Source organism: Canis aureus, chromosome 33, assembly GCF_053574225.1.
Source record: "Canis aureus isolate CA01 chromosome 33, VMU_Caureus_v.1.0, whole genome shotgun sequence".
Taxonomy (NCBI): Eukaryota; Metazoa; Chordata; class Mammalia; order Carnivora; family Canidae; genus Canis; species Canis aureus.
This window is the reverse complement of record NC_135643.1, coordinates 29007738-29031600: the sequence shown is the minus strand read 5'-3', so window position 1 is coordinate 29031600 and position 23863 is coordinate 29007738. Positions and strand designations below refer to the sequence as shown.

At 39.3% G+C, this 23863-nt stretch overlaps 1 protein-coding gene across 14 annotated transcripts in view; it reads right to left on the bottom strand.

Moving 5' to 3' along the window:
* Positions 1–23863, bottom strand: part of LOC144303841 (eukaryotic translation initiation factor 1-like) — a 140929-nt gene that overhangs the window by 86392 nt on the left and 30674 nt on the right. For 13 of the 14 annotated variants that reach the window (XR_013370818.1, XR_013370821.1, XR_013370819.1 and 10 more), the window contains exon 3: positions 13950–14035. The gene's annotated coding sequence lies outside the window, so the exon portion shown is untranslated. Of the gene's footprint in view, positions 1–470; positions 536–735; positions 899–13949; positions 14036–23863 lie in introns of those variants that run through there. The other variant, XR_013370830.1, reaches the window with a different exon arrangement.

Here is a 23863-nt window from a genome sequence, read left to right as displayed (position 1 = left end):
CTTGCTTTTTCACCTAATTGGAAAGCCTTTGCTTGTGAGCGTGTGTGCTTGTTGTTGAGTGGTGTGGGGAAGAGAAGGGACTCACATTAATTCTGCCCATTCATATCTTCTTACTACTGATTTACACTTCTTGCTGCCTTCTTAATTTGTACTTCAATTTATTATATCTGCTTTTCACTTCCTTTCTTTATTAGCTTGTGCTTATTTCACTTTAAGAAATATAACTGAACTTCTGTTTTTCTAGCAAAGTCAAGAATTATTCAAAATCTATAAACTATCTCCATACAACCATCAAGAGCAGAACTTCAGCAGAATTTTAACTCCTCTCCCCACTTTCACTGAAGTAAACTGAAATTTTAGTTACAGATTGTTTTGCTGTTATAATCTATCTTCTCTGGTATAAAAATCCTTAAAATTTGCATTAAATTTTACAATGACAGTACCTTAGGTAATATGAATTTCATACTCACCATTCTATCTTGTATGCCTTGGCTTTCCTTCTTGATTTCTTTATTCTGGTTTATTTTTCATTTGGCTGGAGTACTTCCCTCAGTATTTTTTTTTTAATATTTTATTTATTATTTATTTATTTAAGTCACAGACAGAGAGAGAGAGGCAGAGACACAGGCAGAGAGAGAAGCAGGCTCCATGCACCAGGAGCCCAATGTGGGATTCGATCCCAGGTCTCCAGGATCGCGCCCTGGGGCAAAGGCAGGCGCCAAACCGCTGCGCCACCCAGGGATCCCCCCTCAGTATTTTTATAAAAGGTATATAGGTAGCATGTTTTCTATGTCTTCTCACATCTTCACAATCAAATGATAATTTGGGTGGATGTGGAATACTGGGGCTATGGTCCTTTTTCCTTAGAATCCATCATCTCTTAGTTTATACTGTTTGCCTATGAAAAGTTGATTTCAATTTGATTATCTTTCTTGGTGAGTAATCTGGGTTTTTTGCCTGGAAGCTTGGATTGAGACTATTCAAAGCATATGAAGTAAAAAGTTACTCAAAAAAAAAATTAAGTCTGTTCTAAGGATTTAATGATTTCACAAAAGCAATTTAAGAATAATTTATATTCTACTTTTAAAAGTGGCTAATTTTTACCAAAGGCATAATTAGTTTTTTTAACTGAGCAGTAAAAGAGCAAATGTGATTATCTCTATGATTAAAAAAATTAGGTTATACCAAATGAATTCTTTTCTAATAGCAAGGGTTTTGAGAAAAGTTTATAAAACTAAGCACTGCAAAATAAGTTTCTCAAAAGCCCAGGAGGTTCTCCGGAATTGGGAGGGAATTCTGGATTCAATCATGTAACATTCATTCAATGGAAGAGAATGTGTCAGGCACTTTATTTACATTATTTTCTTCAGAAGTGGTTCTCAAAGAAGTTAAACACTTAGTCAAGATCCTACCACTGGTAGATAAGTGGCAGAACATGGATTTGAACCCAAGATTCTATGCTCCAGTACATATCCACTTCTCAGCACACCCTATTATGTGGTGTCAACAACTTTCAAGGCAGTTAGTTAGGAGTTGTGAGGGATGCAAAGGTGAATGTCACCAAGTCCCAGTCTTCAGGTTGGGTACATCTAGTTGTTATTTAGCTAGGTAAACCCTACTTAATGAACTTAGTTTTTTTAAAAATAGCACTTTTATTCTTGTTAATAAAAATTAGGCCACAAATCGGTGATTCAGAAGAAAAAATGTCCTTATCCAGATGCATTTTTATATATTAGCATTTAGGGCAAATTGCCCAGAAATCCAATGCTAATTTACCCCCAGGATCTCAGCCTATAGTTACTGCTGAAATTTTTGGCAAGTAGATTTCCCCAAGGGTAATAATCAAATTAAGAAGTATTCTTAAAGAAAAGGTGTGAGAGTCTTGGGCAACAGTTCAAAGCTTAGTGTTCAAAGGTGGGAGGGGTAATCAGCCAAGTGGTGTTCCAGCATAGAAGAGGTGAGAGGTTGCCTATTTACCTTGCCTAAGCTCCTGCTTAATGGATCAGTGGTGGAGTTTGATGTGCAATGGTGACAGTCTGTACTTTGTACCCAAAATTAAAGTGGACCATGTTTTAACTCCTAACTCCAAAGTTACTATAGCAGATTTGGGGAGTGAACATGTCCAGGGTCAGTCCTGAATGTTCTACAAGTATGAAATAACAGTGTGAGTTCAGCAATCCAGATAAACACCTCCCATACCCCCCACCACTCTCTTAGAATAGACTCTAAATTGATGAATTCTGCCCCCATTGAACTGAGAGTCCCCTTAGACCAACCAGAAAATAACAGTAACAATAATAGCTAACTTTATTGATCATTTACATGTGATATGTACTATCCTAAGTGCTTTACCATTCATTAATCCCCACAACAATGCTATGAGCTTATATATCTGTTTTATACATGAGAAAACTGAGGCCTAGTGAGATTAAGTGATTTAATGATGCTTATACAGTAAGTAAATGACAGATCCAAGATTAGAACCCGCATAGACTGGCCCTGAGCTTGCATTACCAACCTAGTGGTCACATCTGACCACTAGAGAAGATTTTCTCTATCACTTGGATCAATCTTGCTTAGGCTGAGTGAAAGTTTGGTTGAGGAAACTGACTCACTAGAGGACCAACTCCTACAAAGTTAAGAGCTTTTGCAGATCCCAAAGGGATCTAGAAGAAGGAATGTCAACATTTAAACATCAAGATGGGATGGGGTCAAATCATGGGAGGACAATATTAAGGGGAAGCTACAACTGAATGGGCAGGTCAGTACTCATCCCCAAAACACTCCATAGCAACAAGATTAAGGAATGCCCACTACCTGGTAAACCAAAGAATACTGAACCTGCTCACTGACCTGATCAGAGCTGATTTAAGAATTGAGTATGGTTGAGCCAAATGGAAGCATTATGGGAAAGTAACTGAAAAAAGGGGAGAAGCTAGAAATTAAAATAAACATAAAAGGAACAATTTTCAGGTCCATGTCCAATTCCAACTTGAGAAAACATCTACTTATAATTTCCCATTTCGAGTTAAATTTCTTCTGCCAAGATACCTGACCTACTTTAATGTCTCTTTCTTTTATGCTTCACATAAAATACACGGTTAGTACAAATTTGTTCATGGATATCAAGTGTAAGACAGAAGGAAGGACAGCCCTCAGTGTCATTCCTGTCTCCCAGTGATTGTATTGGAGAATCACTTCCTCTTTGCCAATTAGCACTCTCCAGGATAGGATATCTACTCTAGAAAGCCTGCAGCTGTACTCTCAAGTAGGCACTGGTTAGATATGTTATAGCTGCTCCAGATGGCTTGACAGTAAGATATGGTGTGTGGCAAACCAAGGAATCATCAATCCAGCATAATACAGACAATCTGGCTTTTTTTTTTTTTCTTAAAAGACCAACAGAGTGTCTCATGCTGACTAAAATTCATCTTCAGCAAAGTAAGACTGAGGAACCTAGAGGTAAGAACACAGGTATCAGCTTTCCTGGCTGGCTTTTTAACTTTATATAGCTGTGAAAAAAAACAAGGTTATTTTAGTTATTTGAATCTCCCCATATTCAGTCAAGGATGTCTCTGGCTGTCAAGAGAAAATGTTGGCAGCAGGAAGGGGAGATTGGGCACCTTTTATTTCCATCAATCCTAGAGGCATTGCTTTTTGCCAAACTGCCCACCCCACATGAAAGGATTCTCTTTCTTCTGGTTTTGATCTAGTTCTCTGGCAAGACAAATGTGATTTTTCTTAGCACTTCTCTTCCTTCAGCCAAGGCACAGACATGGTCTCACTTCTATAATCCTTTAACCTATGCACCAGAGTTGATGGTGAGTCTGCTAGAGTTCCATCTAGACCAGCTGAGGAAACAGGGTGTCACTTCCTGAGGAGGACACAGGTCTAGAGAAAGACATAAGCTCAACGAGATGAAGGTCTGTGTCAGTCTTGAACAACCCTGTGGTTCCAGCACTAACATAATACCTGGCACATACGGACATCCAGTAAATGAGGGTGGGTGTTCAATAACTTCTACAAACCTTCTTTTGTACAGAAGCTAGTGGTGCTAGCTGGCAGTGCATTAGATAATCTGGAAGAAATTTTATCCCATCTGTATTCTCAGTGGCCAACACTACAGATTATAACATCTTTTCCTAACGTATTTCATGGGACACTAGACTCAAAATGTGCTCAGCAAAAACTTGATTGCACAATCAAGTAAGCTTGAAATACTGCACACCACAGGCCCTTTCAAGAGTCCCTATTCACATTAACCTACTAAGGAGATTTTTCAGTCTTTCTGTAAAGAAGTATGTTTAACTTCAATCCAAAATTGCTTCAAATGTTTTTGATCATGCAATCTTCACCTTGCACCTACTACTTACTATCCCATGGAAGTAGTGCTCCTCTGAACTCACCTTGGAGTTTTATTTAGAAACACCGAGTTATGTCATAATTAGACCTCTATGGCTCCCGACAGTCCTTTGAGTGGATATTTGAGACTTTTCTCTAACATAGTTAATAACATGAACTTGATGAATTATAATTTCCAAATCGCCCTGCATGAAAATAGAGATAATGAGTTCTTTCTGCCTTCCTCTAAGAAGAGGTTGGCACTCTCTTATCTCAGAAGGAGAGGAGTTAAGTAAGAGCAGCTTCTACATCAGCTCAGCAATCCTGTGCATTGCCTGGTTATAGAGCTCCCAGGGGCACAGGGACCTGGTGGGATTGGGAATTGGACCTCTGTTCATGAACCCTGGCTTCTTATTGTGACTGCCTCTGTGTCAGCTTGGCTAAGCTAATATGCCCAGTTGCTAAACATCAGTCCAGATTTTGCTGAGAAAACTTTGTAGATGTGATTAACATCTATCATCAGTTAACTTTAAGTAAAGGAGATAGTCCTCAATAATCTGGGATGGCTTCTTCCAATCAGAAGAAAGACCTTAAAAGCAAAACTGAGGTTTTTCCTGGGAAGAAGAAATCCTACTTGTGAACAGCATCTCCTGCCTGAGAGCCTCCAATGTCCTGCTGGTTCTGGTCTCTGGTAGAACTTTGACTGATAACACTGCTCATTGTAGCTTTCCCTTATCAGCATCCCTGTCAGTCAGGCTAATCAAACTTTTCAAGCAGAGTAAGGAGGCTGAAGGTATGGACATAGCATCTTCCCCTCAGGCCAAGGAAAGGATCTGCCTCAAAGCAAACAGCAGGAAGTGTCAGGATCTGCAGTCTGCCCTGACAAGAAGGCTGGGAAAGAGAAACAGGAATGGCCTTTGCCTCCACACTGGGAGTACATGTTCTCCCTGAGGCAATGTCTGTCCCTGCCACTATTGCTGTCCAGCAGTAGGGCTGGTAGTGAGCAGTTTGGAGTTTGGGAGGGGTGGTAGAATTTGCTCAATGTTGATGTATTTCCATGCCTAGGCACAACCAGGTGAAATAATTTGTGGAAAAAAATGCTTGCCTTGGATTTAATTATTTTTTCACAGTTTAATAGTATCTCAGGGCATTTATTTTGCATTTAAGATGAAGAGCATAGATTTGTATATATTATGGAAATAGACTATACTTCTCATTTCGGTAAAGAATGTGAAAGCCCAATCTACTCAGTAGCATTGACATGAGGGAGAGATGGGACATGTTTGTGCACTTACGTGGGTGTTCTTTAGCTATATGTGGAGAAGACTTTAATTTTCACAATATATGTTTAAAATATGTGCCGACTCAGCAATTCCAGGTCTAAGAATTTATCCTGAGGATATATGTGAAGTTGTAACTTATAAGAGATTTCATCTCAGTTGTGAAAAATCAGAAGCCACTTGGGGTGCCTGGGTGGCTTAATCAGTTAAGCGCCCAACTCTTGATTTTGGCTCAGGTAATGATTTCAGGGTGGTGACATCATGCCCCATATTGGGCTCCATGCTCAGTAGGGAGTCTGCTTGTCCCTCTCCCTCTACTCTTCCCCCACTCATGGGCTCTCTCTCTCTCTCTAAAATAAATAAATAAATAAAATCTTTATAAAAAAATTAGAAGCCACTTGCATCAAACAGTAAGGTTAGTAAACTACAGTATAACAATATACAATTGAATAAAATAAAAAGAGCAACCATTCATTGAATAGTGTACAAAGCACAGTTCTGTAAGGGTTTTTATATTATTAACTTACTCAGTCCTCACAACAAATCTACAAGGCAGGTTCTATCATCTTCTTTTTACAGACAAGCAAACTAAACATAGTGGAAGGATAAAGTGCACAAGGTCACACAGTTAGCAGGTGGAGCTGGGATTCCAGCCTGAGCACTTTGGCTCCAGAGCCCAGACTCTTTGTCTATGCTATGCCTCACTCTCAAGGATGATGTTATTTCACACATCCGTGTATTTAGATACACATATACAAAACACAATAACAACAAAAATGGAAATTCTACACTTTAAAATCAATGATCTTCCTTTTTTCTTTCGTGCTTATTATCTGTTTTTGCTAAATTTTCTATAATAAATTTAGTAAATATTTTATATTTTAAAAATAAAAACAATAAAGGGCACTTGGGTGGCTCAGTTGGTTAAGTGGTAGACCCTTCATTTCAGCTCAAGTCATGATCCCAGGGTCTTGGGATTGAGCCCTGCTTTAGGCTCTGGCTCAGAGGAAGTCTGCTTGAGATTCTCTCTCTCTCTCTCCCTCTCCCTCAGCCCCTCCCCCTGCTCATGCTCTCTCTCTCTCAAATAAATAGATAAAGCTTTTTTAAAAATCAAAACAATAAAAATTCATGTTGTTACTTTGATTGAGAACAAATTCCTAATTTGTCTGGTCAGAGACTAGAGTCAGTTCAATGCAGACACAACATTCAGGAGAGCTACTCAAAGTCAATTCATTCCAGAAGAATATGAGCCAGGCAGCACAGGAAGGACTCTTCCAGAACACAAGTTCCAGGCCCCCAAGTCATATGCACCATCAATATGCCAGTCAACCAACAAGCCCTCAGCTAAGAACAGAGCTAATCTAAGAACATCTCCTATACCTTCCTTTAGCTAGTTTCCAAACCTCAGTTCTCTCAACACAGCCAATTATCATGATCACCAAAAGTGACCATGAGTTTCAAGTCCATAATCTTTAGAAAAGTCAGAAACTAATAAATGTGGTGAGTTGGGACTTCACAGAACTCTTTCTCAGTGGGTGTGCTCTGGATCTTCTGCAATCAGTATACATATTGAATGCTATGAGAAATAATCAGAAATGTAAAGGTTAGAACTGAATAGACTTACAGATAAACTCCAAATATCTTCATTTAACATAGATCCCAAGCTCAGAGAAGTTAAATAACTTGCTCTCAGCTACTCAGAGCTGAGAGGCCAAACCAGAATTAAAAACCAAATTTTTATTGACTAGTCCATACCCTCTCTGTTAAGCCATGCTGCCTCAGGGGTTTGGGTTCAGTGGTAAGGAGTTAAAGGAAGTACTGATATACAAACAATAGATATTTTATCAAAACTATGTTGTATTCACTTTTATTATACTAGCAAAAGAGAAGTATACAGAGTAAAACTTGAAGGCCCCATTCTACACACAACAACTCCCCCATCCCTCAATTACCATGGTCAGTAATTTGTGGTGTGACCTTCCAAACCCCTTTCCACAAATGTCATACATGTATTTAGTGGCATGCTAGAACCAGCTCATACTGGTTCTTGAGAACCAACTTAAATATTCAGGAAAAGTTGTGAGCTGGTTGTTAAACACAGTCATTATTAAAAATTAACTTATACAAACTTATAATTAAATTATATTAAAAACAAAGATAAAAAGTACTCAAAACTTATCACTTTCTTTTTTTTCACAACTTTTTATTACTTCCTACATTCCTGGGGTTAGTTACATTTATTGGGTCTGTATGATGGAAAGAGTAATGGTGTGTTACTCTGCATCTCTTCCCAGCTTCCCATTTCTACATTCATAGGATCCACCATAGTGAGAGCATTTACACCAAGGAAATTGACAAACACTATACAACATGGCTAGCCTTTCCTCTTCAGAGACAGCCAGCTTTTGAGCATTTGTTAGCATACCATAAGAGATCTTTTTTCAAGTTTTTTTTCTTTATAATAAGCAGACTACTGAAAATTTGTAGAAATCTGTCAAATGCATTTCTGCTCCTCAGTGAAAACAGAGAAGCACTCACTGAAATGTGTAAAATACCTGGTTTTTAAACTATTACTCATTTTCTCTTCCTCAATAACCAGCTCCCTTGATAATCTGAACTTCTATTTTAACTAAATCCCAGCTCCTTTTAACCTTTCAAGGATATTCTGCATTCCCTCCCCAGTTCACCCCCACACCTTTCAAGCTTTAAGAGAGAAAGAGCATTTTTAATGGCAGAGGTGAAGTTTTCTGAAGGTAATTACTTAATAGGCAACAAAACAAGAATGGCTGGATTTGTTTGGCCTTGGTAAGCACGAGATCCTCCTAGGGGCTACTTGGGCACTCCTAGCTCCTGAATGTCAGGGGGAAAGCAATATGCTTAGTCCCTTTTGTTTACACACCAAAAGATTAGGTTTCCTTAAATTCCTAAGGAATTTCAGAAGATTAACTTTTAGATAGGAAACTTCATAGGCTGAGTAGGCTAAGAAAAGAAAAAAGAAAAAAATCATGTCACCCTCAAGCAGTTCCATCAAGGGATGAAATTTTAAATCACATCATGTCTCACACCCATTTCTTAGTGCAAAATAAATCACTTGAACAGAGGGCAAGCCAATTTTTACTTTAAAAATGTTGTGTCCTAAGGCTGTCTTCTTGAACTTCAAAAGCACACTTTGTAATTACTCTACCTATCAAAGGAAACTCAACATTTCACCTCCAATTTCTTCAGCTTGTGTTATCACTTTTAATTGTTAATAAACTACATTAATTTTAAACTGATTATTCTGTTTGGGAATTCAATGTTTTCAAACAGAATACACTGAATTATATATAAATGGACTTATTTACGTACCAGCTAAAGTTAAGTGGAGCTTTTTCTCACCTGTCATTGGTTTTATTTTTAGTAATTTCCGACATTTTGGAGACTCATAGCAATTCATGTCCCTCATTTTTTTTTAAAGGAACTGTTCTAGGAATGAGAAGGATAAAAATGCCAGGGATTTTTTGGGAGGTTTTGCTCAACATTGATATCATTTGATTAGGTGACATGACCCTGCCTGTGACTTTTTTTTTTTTTTAAGAAAGTGAAGGCTAAAAAAATAATTTGTTAAACTCAGACCACACTATCAAACTTCATTCAGATTTGTTTAAACCTTTCTTTTTCCTAACAAGATTTCCCCAACCTGGAATTAATAAGTTCTTAATATCAACCTCCCTGCCACCGTAGGCACTGACCATATCTACCTGACAGAAGCATTTATTTGCTCACAAATCATATTTTTCCAGCCCTGTCAATTTTCTGTCATGGCAGCAAACAAAATATTCTTGAGATGGAAACATGCCATGTTTGTTTCCACTTTGACATCAAGGTCAGAATCAGGAGGTGAGAACAGTTCCTGCCTGACTAAAAAATTCCCAGAACATCCTTCTCTCTACCTTAATTATGCCCATGGTGCTGAAGCCTTCACCTGGGGGACCTCCCTCTCCTCTGCCAAGCAAAACCAGTTCTGCAGTGCTTTTCCGGGCCTCCCGGATAACTGACATGCTTTCCACATCAGAGCACTTATAACCACCACACCCACCATCATCATCACCATCATCATCCTCTATTCAGGGTTTGCTGTGGGGCCAGGCACTGCTATGCATGTTTTCCACGTGTTGATTTAAGTAATCCTCAGCACAACCATTATTATTACCACTCTATAGCTATAGATAGGACACTAAGGCTCTGAGAGGTTGGTGCTCAAGGCCATTTGACTGGTAGATGACAGACCAGTCAGCTCTGCGGACTGTGCACTCAAGCACTCCACCATATCTTCCTAGTTCATCAAGCTACTTGGTTACCCACATATTTGTTTCTCTACTGGCCCAAGCACTCCCAGAAGGCAGGAATGATTTGTTACGTATTCCAATATCACCCGGGGTGCCTGCCATACTGCCTGGTAAGTAGTAGGGGCTCACTGACTGTTTATGGAATGAATGAATGGGTTTTTCCTATGCTTTCCAGGTATGTGAACTGGGAGATGTCTCCAAGAGAAGACAGCCCATGGTGGCACCAGGGAAAGAAATGATCAAACTGGTGGCCCTGGATGGTACATGGACTAAAGCCAAGATCTGTCTACTCCTAGGCTATATAAGGTGAGCAACAAAACTGATCTTGTGGATTAGGCAAACACTGATCAAGTATCACCATCCCCAGAGAGCTATGGCAAGGAAAGTGCCATAGACAGTACACAGCATACTATAAGTCAGTGACTGGGTTGCCGTAAGCTAGCAGGGCTGGCCCTGAGTTCGTGATAAAGTGGGGAAGGCTGACATTAGCATATCTTTCTGATTCTTTTAGCAATCCACAAGCAAAATTACAATTTAAATGTATTCAGTTATTTAAAAAATAATAAATTTATTCAGTTATTGATACATACTCTATATTTTCCCCAAAATAGTCTATATATTTAGCAGATTTATAAATTCGAAGTGGAAAGAAATAAGAAAACAAAAAAAACAGGGACAATAAATGGAACTTAGAACAAGGCTAACACTAAAAAACAAAGTGTGTAATAGTCTTTCTACATATGCTGTGGCTGGGACAAAATATTGAAATGTATATAGTAATTTATAATATACATTCACAAAGACTCTCATATTGGGTCTTCAAAGTAGCCATTCCCTATAGCTAATGTTATTATGTGCAAGTTACAGGTCAGGAACTAGAGGCTCAAAGAAATCAAGAAACTTTATTGAGTTCCCACAGATAGTGTGACTGGAACCAAGGCTGAAATCAACCCTTTGGGTAAGAAACGAATTCCAAGGCCTGTTGCCTAAGAGGCCTCACAAATCAGCCACACCTGAGCCATCTCTTCCAAATGGGTGAAAATAATGAACCATAGTTTGGGTAAAATTTTTATTTGTCCCTTTAACCTGCAATTATTTATAGCATATAACAATAATTTTGCAGATATATGAAATCTGAGTTTGATTCTAGAACTGGTGTTTTGTGAGTTTGATGGTGCATCTCCATACACTGCTGCTGACAAAAGTCACACTCCTCTCCTCACAGAGCAGGTCTATGGAATTTCTCTGAATTTGCTCTCTGGGTAAGGTCAGACTCCATCGCCCCTTCCTTTACAGTAAGTTCCTTGGGTTTTAGTGAAATCTCTTGGGGGGTGGGATTAGTAGGGAGAGGTGTGCTCCCTGGGTAGACTGGGTCTTCTCTACACACAAGGAAACATGTTAACCAACATCCAGACATCTTGGTATAACCCTGATGCTGCCTTCTCACCTCTAATTAGATTGAAACCAATGAATCAGAAGAGGCTCAGACATGATGCCTGAAAACAGAGCAAAAAGAAAGCAAAAGAGATTTCTGATGATGAAGAAACAGTACTTAGGGGCAGATCATTTCTAGGAGAGTTACTTCCAAAGAGGCACCTGTGTCTTCCTAGCCTCAGTGGACTCTCCTTCCCCTCTACCCCTCTAGCCTCAGCACTCCATCCCTCACCTTCCCCCACCCCCAGGACTGTCCCCCACCTGAGCAACCCTAAGGAAAGTGCTTCAGACCCTACTTTTCCGGAACTGTGTTTCTGAGCCTCTGCTTCTGCCCTAGACATCTACAGAAGATTTCACTGCAGGGTACACCAGTAAACACAGTGAAGAAACATAACAGTATCCACTTAGACATGGGATTAATTGCAGCCAGATACACTGAAAAACAAAAATTCCTTAGCCTCCTGCTGACTTACTGTGTGAAGGAGGGGTCCTGCTGATGTGTTAGCAATCTTTCCTGAACAATAAAACAATCTAATGCTTTCTGTCTGGGGGGCAAATCACCGCTAATAGGATCTTGCCAAATACTCTTGCTGCCCTCACCTTCCTTACTTTCCTTACAAGGTCCCTTTCTGACTATTGACAATGTACCAGCATGTACAGATATCAATACTCCTTTTCAGAAAACTAATCACAATTCTAGGGGGAAACCCCAACATCATCTTCAGACTATCTGCAGTCCAACGATTGCGTGTTTTTTAATGCTTATAGAGGAACATGAAATAAAATCCAAAGGTACCTCAAATAAAAGAAAAGGGAAATAGTTTAATCATTCTTCTTAGTCAAATACTCTGATAAGATGACCACAAAATAGCAAGCAACTCATTTATTGGAACAAACTTGGGAGATAACATAGTGTATCTTCATTTTATAGTTGAAGAAATTGAGGGAATGCCCCAAGCACACAGTACAAGTTGGTGTTAAGACAAGAAATTGAATGAGCAAGACAGGCAGCAACAGAAGAAAAGCACTAAAGAAGGCAGCTTGAGATCCAGGACTGCAGGGATGATGCAGGCAGCTTCATCAGTTAGAGACAGACACACCCTGTCATCTCCCGCTGGTCCCATACATTCCCTCCATCCCCACTGCCACTCCCACTATTCACACCTCTCTCATCCATCCTGGAGTGGGTGCCACTTCACCTTTACATCTGGGACTCATCAGAGGTAATAAGACACAGAATGGATGACAGAAGTCATTCGAGCCCCCTTCCCACTCAGTGGGTCCACTTTCTATCCCAAGAATCAGTGGAGGGAGGAGTACAGCAAGAAAGCAGCAGTAGTTGTTTTTGTCCTTATTTATATATGCCCTCTCCCTAACCTCATCCAAAAACAAACCCCCATCTTGCTGTAAAAAGATTTTAAGCCAGCTTATTTTTTTTTAAGTCTTAAGCACCAGAAGTTTATGACCGTTGGTGTTTGAATTTTTTTGAAAGTGCCACAATGAAACATGAGTTCAAAGTGTCATCATCTTGTTGCAGATGGATAGCAAAAATGACCTGTTCAACTAGCTTACAAAATTAAGTTAAAGAGAAAGAAGCCTACAACACATGTTACTGAGTTTTAGGGTTTTAAAAAAATGAATGCTATCACTTAAGAACTAGCTTCCTTTTTCTATAGTCTGGTACTTGCAGCTTGAAATAACAGTTGGTCCATGGTGACAGCACACTAAGGAAGCCACATCTGCCTCTAACAATCCTCTCAGAGGCTGAAGACTGAGTCTGGAGGCCTTAAAGGAGTCCTGAAGACTGAATTCTAACTTACTCCCTGCTGACTCTTTTCCTAAATTTCTTTGTGATGTTCAGTAATACATAAAGTTAAGTTTTCCCATATAAATAAAACTGATCACTCCTGCCAGCTAGCTATATCAAAGAGAACTATTAAACTGTGAATCTTTGCAAAGAGGGGGAGTGTTGAGAGCCTGGATATGCAGAACAGCATGTAATATTGCATGTTATGAGCAACCAAACACATCTGGGAAAAGAAACCCACTGCCACTTAAAATACCTGCTCTATTCTCTAGCACATCTGTGGTGCAATTAAAGAACCTAGCACACAATTAAAATTCAGGTCAGCACACAGCAACAATGGGGCTCTTTGATGTGAGGTCAGCTTTGGTCATTCTCATATACTCATTAAACAGGTTAATCAACTTAGTGCAGGATATAGGACAGGAATGACCGAAAAAAATCTATTTAATTACCATTACCCTGAAAGCACTGGCAGAAAGATTGGTTTTATTTGTTTGACATAGCAACTACTGTTTCATTGTCACTGCATGCTGGAGCTAAGAGTGCCACTTCTGGAATCGTGTACTTTGTTTCCAGCTAGCGAAATGTAGATATAACACAAATATTTGTTTGCATTTATTATTAATATATTAAAAGCAAATGGTTTGATGTATGCCATTCCCTTTTCCCCCTATACATTTCTTTCTCTTTGTCCAAGTAACAAAGCATGAGGTGAATTTGTGGAATGTGTCTCATGCTCTTTCCATTTGTTTGCCTTACCTTGAGTCAAGAAAGCTCTAATGTGACATATTCAGTCTGGATGAGTAAACTTGAGTTGCATTCTCCTAATGGGTTTTACACAGGCCCTGCAAGAAAGAACAGGTAATATGAACATGTAGTGCCTACTGTTAATGTTTTAGTAGAAAGACCAGTAAACTGGTCAAATAGATTGAGATTTGAATCCAGCTCCATGATTTGTACTCACTGATGAAATGAAGACCATAAGATCACTTTGCAGCACTGTTGTGAGGATACGTTAAAATAATGTAATAAAGTACTTAGTCCAGTGCTTGGAATATGGTAGAACTTAATGGTGACTACTTTTATCATTAAGAAAATGCTTTAGTCACTGAGGAATCTATAATGTCATTAATTAAGGTAAAATTTTCTTTTCTTCCCTAAAAACAGTATTCAGTGCATCTTAAAACAAACCAGGGTTTGTTTGTTTGATTTGTTTGGTTTTTTGTTTATTTATTTAAGTAATCTCTGCACCCAACATGGGGCTCAAACCCACAACCCCAAGATCAAGAGTTGTACACTTTTCCAATTGAGCCAGGCCAGACATCCCAACCAGTTCTTTTTTCAATGATGAAACTAAACCTACAATATATAATATTAAAGGAAAAATGAAAATCCTTCACTAGACTTTTAAGTAACAGCATAAATGACTTTAAGAGGAAAGCACTGTGAATGAGTGTTAGAGGCATCCAAATGATTCTTGTATCATGCCCAAATAAGATATAAGGAGTCCCATCTTTAGGGAGCAGGAGGTGGCATAGGAACCCTCAAGATTAAAAAATCACAAGTAGCCTCAATAACATATCCGTTAAAAAAGTACACTTGAGGGGATGCCTGGTGGCTCAGTGGTTGAGCATCTGCCTTCAGTTCAGGGCATGATCCCAGAGTCCCAGGATCAAGTCCCATATCAGGCTCCCTGTAGGGAGCTGCTTCTCCCTCTACTTATGTCTCTGTCTCTCTCTGTGTGTCTCTCCTGAATAAATAAATAAATAAAATCTTTTTAGAAAAAAGAAAGTACACTTGATTCTTGTTATTCATAGTAGTTATGTTCTATAAAGTCACTACAAACACTGAATTAGCAAACACTGAACCATTGTTCCCAGGGGGAAATATAGGGTTAGGTTCCTATGAGCCTCTTGTCACAACATTTTTGTCAACATTTTGTCAACAAAAGATAAATATATAACCTTGCTTTGTGTGTATTTGTGTTTAAAGATACCTTATAAATAAGGTACTTACTATACCTTATAAATAAGATATAAATATGTACTGACGATTCATTAATGTTGAATTCACAGCAACAGCACTTTAAGTCAGGTCTGAATGAAGCTCATCTAATACATGCAGGTTCTTCATTAAGGCATGGTGACAGCCTGTTGTGCAAAGATGGTAACTCACCAATGTGCTTGGGGACCATTTTAAACAGCAAAGTACCAACAAAAAGCATATAACACAAAAAACAGGGCAATAAACTGACCACAAATGGGCACTTGTTTCCTGACTATAAACAAGAATGCAGAGAGTTGCACTGCTCAACCTCAGCTGCAAAACTTGGACATTGAGCAATTCAAATTTTTCACCATTGCACCCATGTCTGTGAAGGAGCATGAAAGTACCACCAACATTGATTTGGGGGGTACAAATAAATTTTAACAAGTAGGCGAATTCACAAATACAGAACCCATGAAAAATGAGGCTTAACTAGGTCAACTTGAAAATTGACCTGTCCCCTATCAATAAGCCCAACATAGTAAGTCTTGTCTTCAGTGTTTGATGGAAAGCTTTCTTTTTTTTTAAGATTTTATTTATTTATTCATGAGAGATACAGGGAGAGAGGCAGAGACATAGACAGAGGGAGATGCAGGCTCCATGCAGAGAGCCCAATGTGGGACTTGATCCCGGGACTCTGGGATCACGCCCTGAGCCAAAGGCAGACACTCAATAGCTAAGCCACCTAGACATCCCTGGAAAGCTCTTTCTTAGGAAATGACCAGATAAAGCCATTAGCTCGCATTTAGGGGCTAACATTGTATGAAAGCACTAAAACAAAACTTTAAACACTCGAATGGAAGTCTGGAGAGTCTCAGAGCAAGGAGTTCTAACTCTATGAGAAGCAAGAGTGAACTGAGACTCACTGAAGGGCCAGTATAATCAGGCCTCCCATTGCCCATTTATTATGGAATAATTAATAAAAGAATAACAACAAACAATGGTAATAACTGTCACATTTATTATGTGCCAAGCACAAGTCTAAGATTAGTTTATTAATTAAATATATATTAACATGGTTATTTATTAAATACATTTACTATTATTATTTATGGTTCAAGTTGTTGTTTTCCTCTAGTTTGTTTTTTTTTTTTTTTTTTTTTTTTAAGAAAAGTTGGTTTGGGTGCTCCAGGAAGAAAGCTACCCCAGGTGGTTGGAAACAGAAAAGTTACTGCTGGGAAGACTAGAAGCCATAGATTTCTAGAAGTGTTCTCTCACCCCACCCCTTACATAAGAGCATCCATTGATTCATACTGAAAGCAGCCACTACAAGGTTCAACAGGATCAGCCAAGTGGATCTTCTTCAGACAGCTAGATAATTCTCAGGATGACAAACTGTTAGACCTGGATGGGAGCCTAATCATCACCTAATTGAACCTCTTCTTCCGCAAAGAAAAATGAAGCTCACAGATGTTAAGTGATAGATCTAATTAATAATATACCTCTGAATTGATCATTTAGAAAAATTATCTGGCCATACCAATAAATGGTGAAAATAACTTGATGAAACCCACTACTAATTTAAAAGAAAAAAATGAGGATGGGCACTTGCCCTCTTACAAATTAAAATGTTATAAAAGCACATTATTTTTTTAAATGTGGCATTAAAGAAGGAATATACAGACAGACCAGGGGAGTAGAATATATGCCCCACAAATAAACATAGCAAGTTTATATGGATATATCGGTAATCATCTATAGCATCATTTGAAATTATTTACCAAAATAAGCTATAAAGAACTAAATATTTGTATAAACTAAAAAATACAGATATAATATAGGTGGATTAATTTTATAAGAGTAGAAGAAATTATAGAAGAAAATATCTACTATGTAAAATATTTCTCTGTTTAAGAAAAATGACTCAAAGTTAAAGTAAACAAAGTGATGGTTGCCTACTCAATATCCATTCTCTCCTATTTACATACTAACAGAGCTCCAATTTTGTCAAAGGAGCAAAGTACCCAACTAAAAATCCTGTTTTAGACATCTCTGCAGCAAGGGGTGGCTATGTAATAAGTTTGGAAAGAAGAAATGCGTTGGAGACTGTTAAGGAGGACATCAAGAGAGGCTTCATAAAAGACACAAATTGTAGCAAATGTTTGGTGCTCCACCCAGAGCCCATCAAAAACCCTTTATCTGTTCGGTGCACCCACATCCTTGTTTCTGTGCATTCTGATCCTGATAGCTGGCACCTGTTACTTTCTTCAACTACCTTTGAGCTATTAGAGCATCCTTGCCCCTGTGACTAGGGCAGGAGTCTGAATGTGGGAGCTCCTTGGCTTTGAGAGGACATAGACCTACCCACATTTATGCTCAGAGTCCAAGGTCAGGCTATAGCACTCCCTTGTTTGGCTTTATCTTCTTCTCTATGCTGCTTCCTTTATTCTATCAATTTCTCCTAGAAATACTTCTTTAGTAAATCACTAACACAAGAACAGGCCAAGGTCTACTTCTGGGGAATCTGACCTAAAATATATTCTCAGCTGGCCTCCCCATTCATCTTTTGTTCCTTCACTCCACCACCTTTTTCCTTCTTGGAGCATGGACAAAATGCCTGGAGGTCCTGCAGCCATCTGGCAACCACGAGGCATAAAGCAGCAAGTCTCAGACCCAGGCACTAAGGATGATATAGCAGAAAGATGGAAAAAAGCCAAAATACCTGATGGTTTAATTAAATTGTCATACTAGTCTTGGACTGACATCCCCAGATTTATTTTTGCAAACAAATAATTACTTTATTTGTTGATATGCCTGATGTGGCATATAATAACATCCCTCCAAAGATGTCCACAGCCTTAAATCTGTAGTTGTGCCATGTTATATGACAAAGAGGAATTAAAGGTGCAGATGGAATTAAGGTTGCTACTCTGCTAACCTTAAAGCAGGGAGAGTGGTCTGGATTATCCAGGCGGGCCCAATGTAATCACAAGAGTCTTTAAAAGTGGAAGCAGGAAGCAGAAGGAAAAAAAAAAAAAAAGGAAGCAGAAGAGAGATCAGAGGCAAAGAAGATGTAATGGTGGAAGCAGAGGTGGGAGTGACTGTGTGTGAGAACAACCACCCACTTCTGCTGGCTGTGAGAATGGAGGAAAGGGTCACCAGCCAAGGGACACAGGCAGCCTCTGGAAGCTGAACAAGGCAAGGAAACAGATTCTTTCCCCTAGAGCCTCCAGAAGGGAACATAGCCCCGCCTTGATTTTAGCCAAGTGAGACTCTTTGGACCTCTGACATCGGAACTGTAAAAGAATAAATTTGTGTGGTTTAAACCACCAAGCTTGGTAATTTGTTACAACAACAATAAAAAATGAATACAGCCATGTATGTATGAAATTTGCTAAGAGAGTAGATCTTGAGCATTCTCATTCAAAAAAAGGTACTAAGTGAGGTGACAGATATGTTAATTAACTTGATTGTGATAATGATGTCACAATGTATACATATATTAAATATATTAAATCATCAGGTTGAACAGCTCTAATATACATAATTTTGTTTGTCAATTAATCCTCAATAAAGCTGGTGAGGGGAGAGAACTAGTACACCTGTTTCTGTTATTTGCAGACTAATTCAGACTGAAATGATATTTTAAAACTGAACACAAGTAATTTTTTTTTCAAAATTTTATTTAAATTCAAGTGAGTTCATAGTTTCAGGGCTAGATTTAGTGATTCATCAGTTACGAGTAATATTTTTGATACAAGAAAATCTTACACAAATCCATAAAAAACACTAAACCAATAAGTTGATGGGCAAATAACATAAGTAAACAAAACCTATAGATAAGGAACTACAGGTGCTAAGAAACAACATGGAAACAGCATGGAAACAGGTTTTCCACAAACATATATGAAATAGGGATTCCTGGGTGGCTCAATGGTTGAGCATCTGCCTTTGGCTCAGGGCATGATCCCCAGGTCCTAGGATTGAGTCCCACATTGGGCTCCTCTTAGGGAGCCTGCTTCTCCCTCTGCCTATGTCTCTGTCTCTCTCTGTGTGTCTCTCGTGAATAAATAAATAAAATCTTCCAAAAAACCATATATGAAATAGTTTTAAATTATCAAGAGAAAATCATTATGTTATAATAGTATGTTATAATACTACATAAAAAGTAAGACACAGGGGATCCCTGGGTGGCTCAGTGGTTTAGCGTCTGCCTTTGGCCCAGGGCGTGATCCTGGATTCCCAGGATCGAGTCTCGCGTCAGGCTCCCTGCATGGAGCCTGCTTCTCCCTCTGCCTGTGTCTCTGCCTCTTTTTCCTTCTCTCTCTATCATGAATAAATAAATAAAATCTTTTTTAAAAAAGGTAAGACACAAAATTTATTTATTTATTTTTATTTGTTTATTTTTTTTTAATTTATATTGCGTGTTTCCAAGTATATTTTTAAAATAAGCATTGAAAAAGACTGAAAGAAAAGGAAAGATTTCAAAATAGTGAGATTTGGGGTGTTTTTTCCTTCTATTACTTTTCATATAGACCATATCTAAATGTCTAGCTCTCTCATTTCATTCGGTTCTCTTTAATAGGAAAAAGAAAATAAACTTTGCCTAAAATAATGATTACAACACAAATACAAAATAATTGTAACCCCCAATGTTATTTGTAATAATACATGGAAGGAAGGGTAAGGCCAAGTGCTAGCACAAAGGAAGGGTGAAGCTTGCCCTGGGGACACTAGGCAGGCCTCACAGAAGGGTGGGCAGCTGCATAGGGTCTTACCCAGGCCCACGATGTGAGAAGGGCACTGCAGACAGGGGAATGGGTGTTGAGTAAACTGCAAACAGCTGTGACGGCTGGAATGCAGACTGGGAAGGAGCAAGCACAGTAGAAGATTACGGAAACAGGTAGAAGCCCAACCTGTAAGGGTTTGTATCAGAAATACTAGAGTTTGACCTTTACTCTATGGGGAAGCAACTCTTGGCAGGAAAGAGCTGTGATAATCCTATCAGTATTTTATAAGGATTTTTCTGCCACGGTTTGAGGACAGACAGGGGACCAAAGGCAGTGGATTGAGTTCGTTCTATTGCAATTGTCCAGGTAAGAGGTCTGAACAAAATTCCACAGAAAAACTGAGGTGTTTATGAACCAAGGGGAATGAGTTAGAGGAAATAAAAAGGCTGACTCCCAGGGTTGACGGAGCCTCTTTCTACTAATTTTTCTCTGGTTTTTTAAATGACTGCTAACATACACACAGAAAGCCATGTGTATAAACGTATGGCCTATACAGCTTCATGGATTATGACAAAGGGAACCCACTCATGTAAACATCATGCAATGGATAATAGCTTGGACTAGTGGGGCCTCAAAGAAAGGCCCACTTGCTTGAGCCAAAAACCTGGAAGTCATCTTTCATTCTTTTCTACCCCTTGTATCACATATCTAAGCCATTAGCAAATCTTGTCAGCTCTGTCTTCAAAATATATCCAGAACTCAACCTGTTCTCACCATCTCCACTGCCATTACCCTACTGCGAGCCACTGCCATTTCCAGCTTAGACTATTGCCATAGCCTCCTGCCTGTTCTCTCTTACTCTTGCCCCCCATGATCTATTGTCCACACAGCTACTGGAATGGTCCTTTTAATATGGGGGTCACATCATGTTACTCCCTGTATCATATCACATTCTGTGACTCTCCCGCTCTGTATTGGTGCTCTTTGCCAAGTAACTTGAGAGTGAATTGCCTCATCCCCCTTGATTCTGGGTTCAGCTTTGTGATTTGCATAGCAGATATGACATAAGTAGATGCTTCAACTGGGTTTAGGCATTAAGGCTTTTTCTTTTGCGAAATTGTGCCAAAGTCTTCTCCCAATTTCATTCAAGTCTGGATTTAAGTCTCACAAGATGCATTGGGTTGGGAGAACCTAATTCATATCCAAAACTCTAGTTATTAGGGTGTCTATGGTTAGTAGGCTCTGCAATACAGGAAGGAGCACAAAAATCAGATTACCATCAATGGGGAAGGATCACTTCCTGATATCACTCTCTCATCCTGCTCCAATGTGCCTTTCCGGATGGCCCTGAACAGTCTTATCCCTGTATTTGCCCACCACCCCAGACTCCCCTGCTTTACATTCTAGCTTAGGGTCCTGGTCAGAATCCCCTTTCCCATGTGCCCTTCCCTACCCACACTGGTCCATGCTAGTCCACTCTGCACAGGGAGTATTAGCCGTCTCTTCCCAAACTCCATAGCTCGCATCAGATAAAAGGGAATCTCTGGTCCTCTCACTGTGCACCTGTCTCCCTGTCTTACCACTGCACTCTGGACTTTATTTGACTGACCATTCCATCTTTGCCTTGTCCTGGAAACTGACCACTTAGTATCATCTTTCTGGCTAACTTTGAATCCCCTAGAGTCATAGTTCAGATCAAAATAATCTCTTTCTCCTCATTTTTTTTTTCTCACTGTATCAATTATTTGGGAAGAGAACCAACTTATCTGTTAGGTACTGCAGAGTATCCATAGGCCTACAAAAATGTTTTAATGTTAATTTCTTTTAAAAGTAGAAGAAAAAGGGGATCCCTGGGTGGCTCGGCGGTTGAGCGCCTGTCTTTGGCCCAGGGCATGATCCTGGAGACCCGGGATCGAGTTCTGCATAGGGCTCTCTGCATGTAGCCTGCATCTCCTTCTGCCTGTGTCTCTGCCTCTCTCTCTCTCTCTCTGTGTCTCTCATGAATAAACAAATAAAATCTTAAAAATAAATAAATGAAAGTAGAAGAAAAAAGAAAATAATGAAGATAAAATAATTTAATCTGTATCATATTCATCTTTGTATTTGATATTTGTAAAATTTCATATAAATATATACATTTTTAAATTTTATTTTATTTACTTTTAAATGAAGGAAAGGATCCAGGAAGGTGAAAGCTGCTAAGACTAGCAAAAGTCATAATAGGATCCTGGATGCTTTTGAGGATGTGGCTATCTTTTGTGGGTATATATGTGCTTCAACTTAACTATAAACTCTTTAAAATTCTGTATAATTTTTTTTACATATTTGTCTTCCCTAGAAAAATGGTCTTTTCATTAGAAACCTGTTTTGGGGGATCCCTGGGTGGCTCAGTGGTTTAGCGCCTGCCTTTGGCCCAGGGTGTGATCCTGGAGACCCGGGATCGAATCCCACGTCGGGCTCCTGGTGCATGGAGCCTGCTTCTCCCTCTGCCTGTGTCTCTGCCTCTCTCTCTCTCTCTATCTCTGTGTGACTATCATAAATAAATTTTTTAAAAAATTAAAAAAAAAAAGAAACCTGTTTTGGGGCATTTGGGTGGCTCAGTCAGTTAAGTGTCTGGCTCTTGATTTTGGCTCAGGTCAAGGTCTCAGGGTCTTGGGACTGAGTTCCTCAGGCTCTGCACCCAACGGTGAGTCTGCTTCAGGATTCTCCTTCTCCCTCTGCCTCTCCCCCTCCGCATCCCCACTGATGCTCACTCATGCATGCGCTCTCTCTCTCTCCCTCTAAAATAAATAAATAAATCTTAAAAAAGAAGAAATTTGTTTGAATTGGCTAACCAAATGTAACATGTTCTCCATATTACAGAAAGCTTAGTAGTTCCATTTTCCTTTCTCTATTCTAGGGTCAAAGCCACAGATGAGTAAGCCCCACACAATTGCTTAATCCTTCAGTTCACTGTCTTTCAAACACTCTTGTGATTGAAAGTTCACAATCATTCTCACATGTTATTAGAGGCAAATGAGAGGAGGCAGTAGGTTTTGCTCATTTGCTTATTCATTTGTTCATATAGTGGAACCCTGGCTCCTTTTCTCTTACTAGTTATGTGCTCTTGGCAAGTAATTTAAACTCTCTTTGCCTCAGCTTTCTGTTCTAGAAACTGGAGAATAAATATTAGCTTCCGAGGGCCATAATGAAGAATAAAAGAGATCATCTACATCAAGACCTACTGTGGTGCCTCATAAGCACTCTAGAAATTGTGGCTGTCAATTAATTGGAAAAAATTTGAGTGCCAACATATTTACTGAATTGATATACATTGAAGGAATGAACCAATAGTGATCAAACATCCAAAGGCCTTGTCTAGGTTCTATCTCACCACTACCACCACCCTGCCCCCTGCTCTCCTCTGAGAGCACACAGGCTGCTGAAACCTTAGGTTATTCTCACCCAGCTGTGTAAAACAAGCACATCTGTCTTCTGGCCTTTGGTGGAATGTAGGCACCTCGAATGTATCTTACCCTGCCCAGTGTTTGCTGACCAAGGAGAGAATTTGTCAGCATCCCTACGGGGTTACAAAAGAAGCATCCCTGATGGTTGGGGGATGACTGCAAAGGCCACCCTCTGATCTTCCCAGCCCCACTTCTGCCTCTACTTACAGACATTCTCCACAGAGCAGCAGACTGATCTTTTTGAAGCTGTGCATTAAATCACATCACTTCCCTGATTATCCCTTTAAAGGTACCTCTTTGAGTTTAAAGTACAAATTCAATGGCTTGGCAAGATCTCCTCTCCAAGTCATCATTCCCATTCTCCCTCCAACTCCACACTCCAGACTTGACCTTCGTTTTTAGTTCCTCAAGCAGCATGTTCTCTTTATCTCACAGACCTCTCACCTGCCTCCCTTTTGGAGTTCCCTCTGCCAACAGCCATTTTCTCTTTTCTCTTCATTGGCTAAATCCC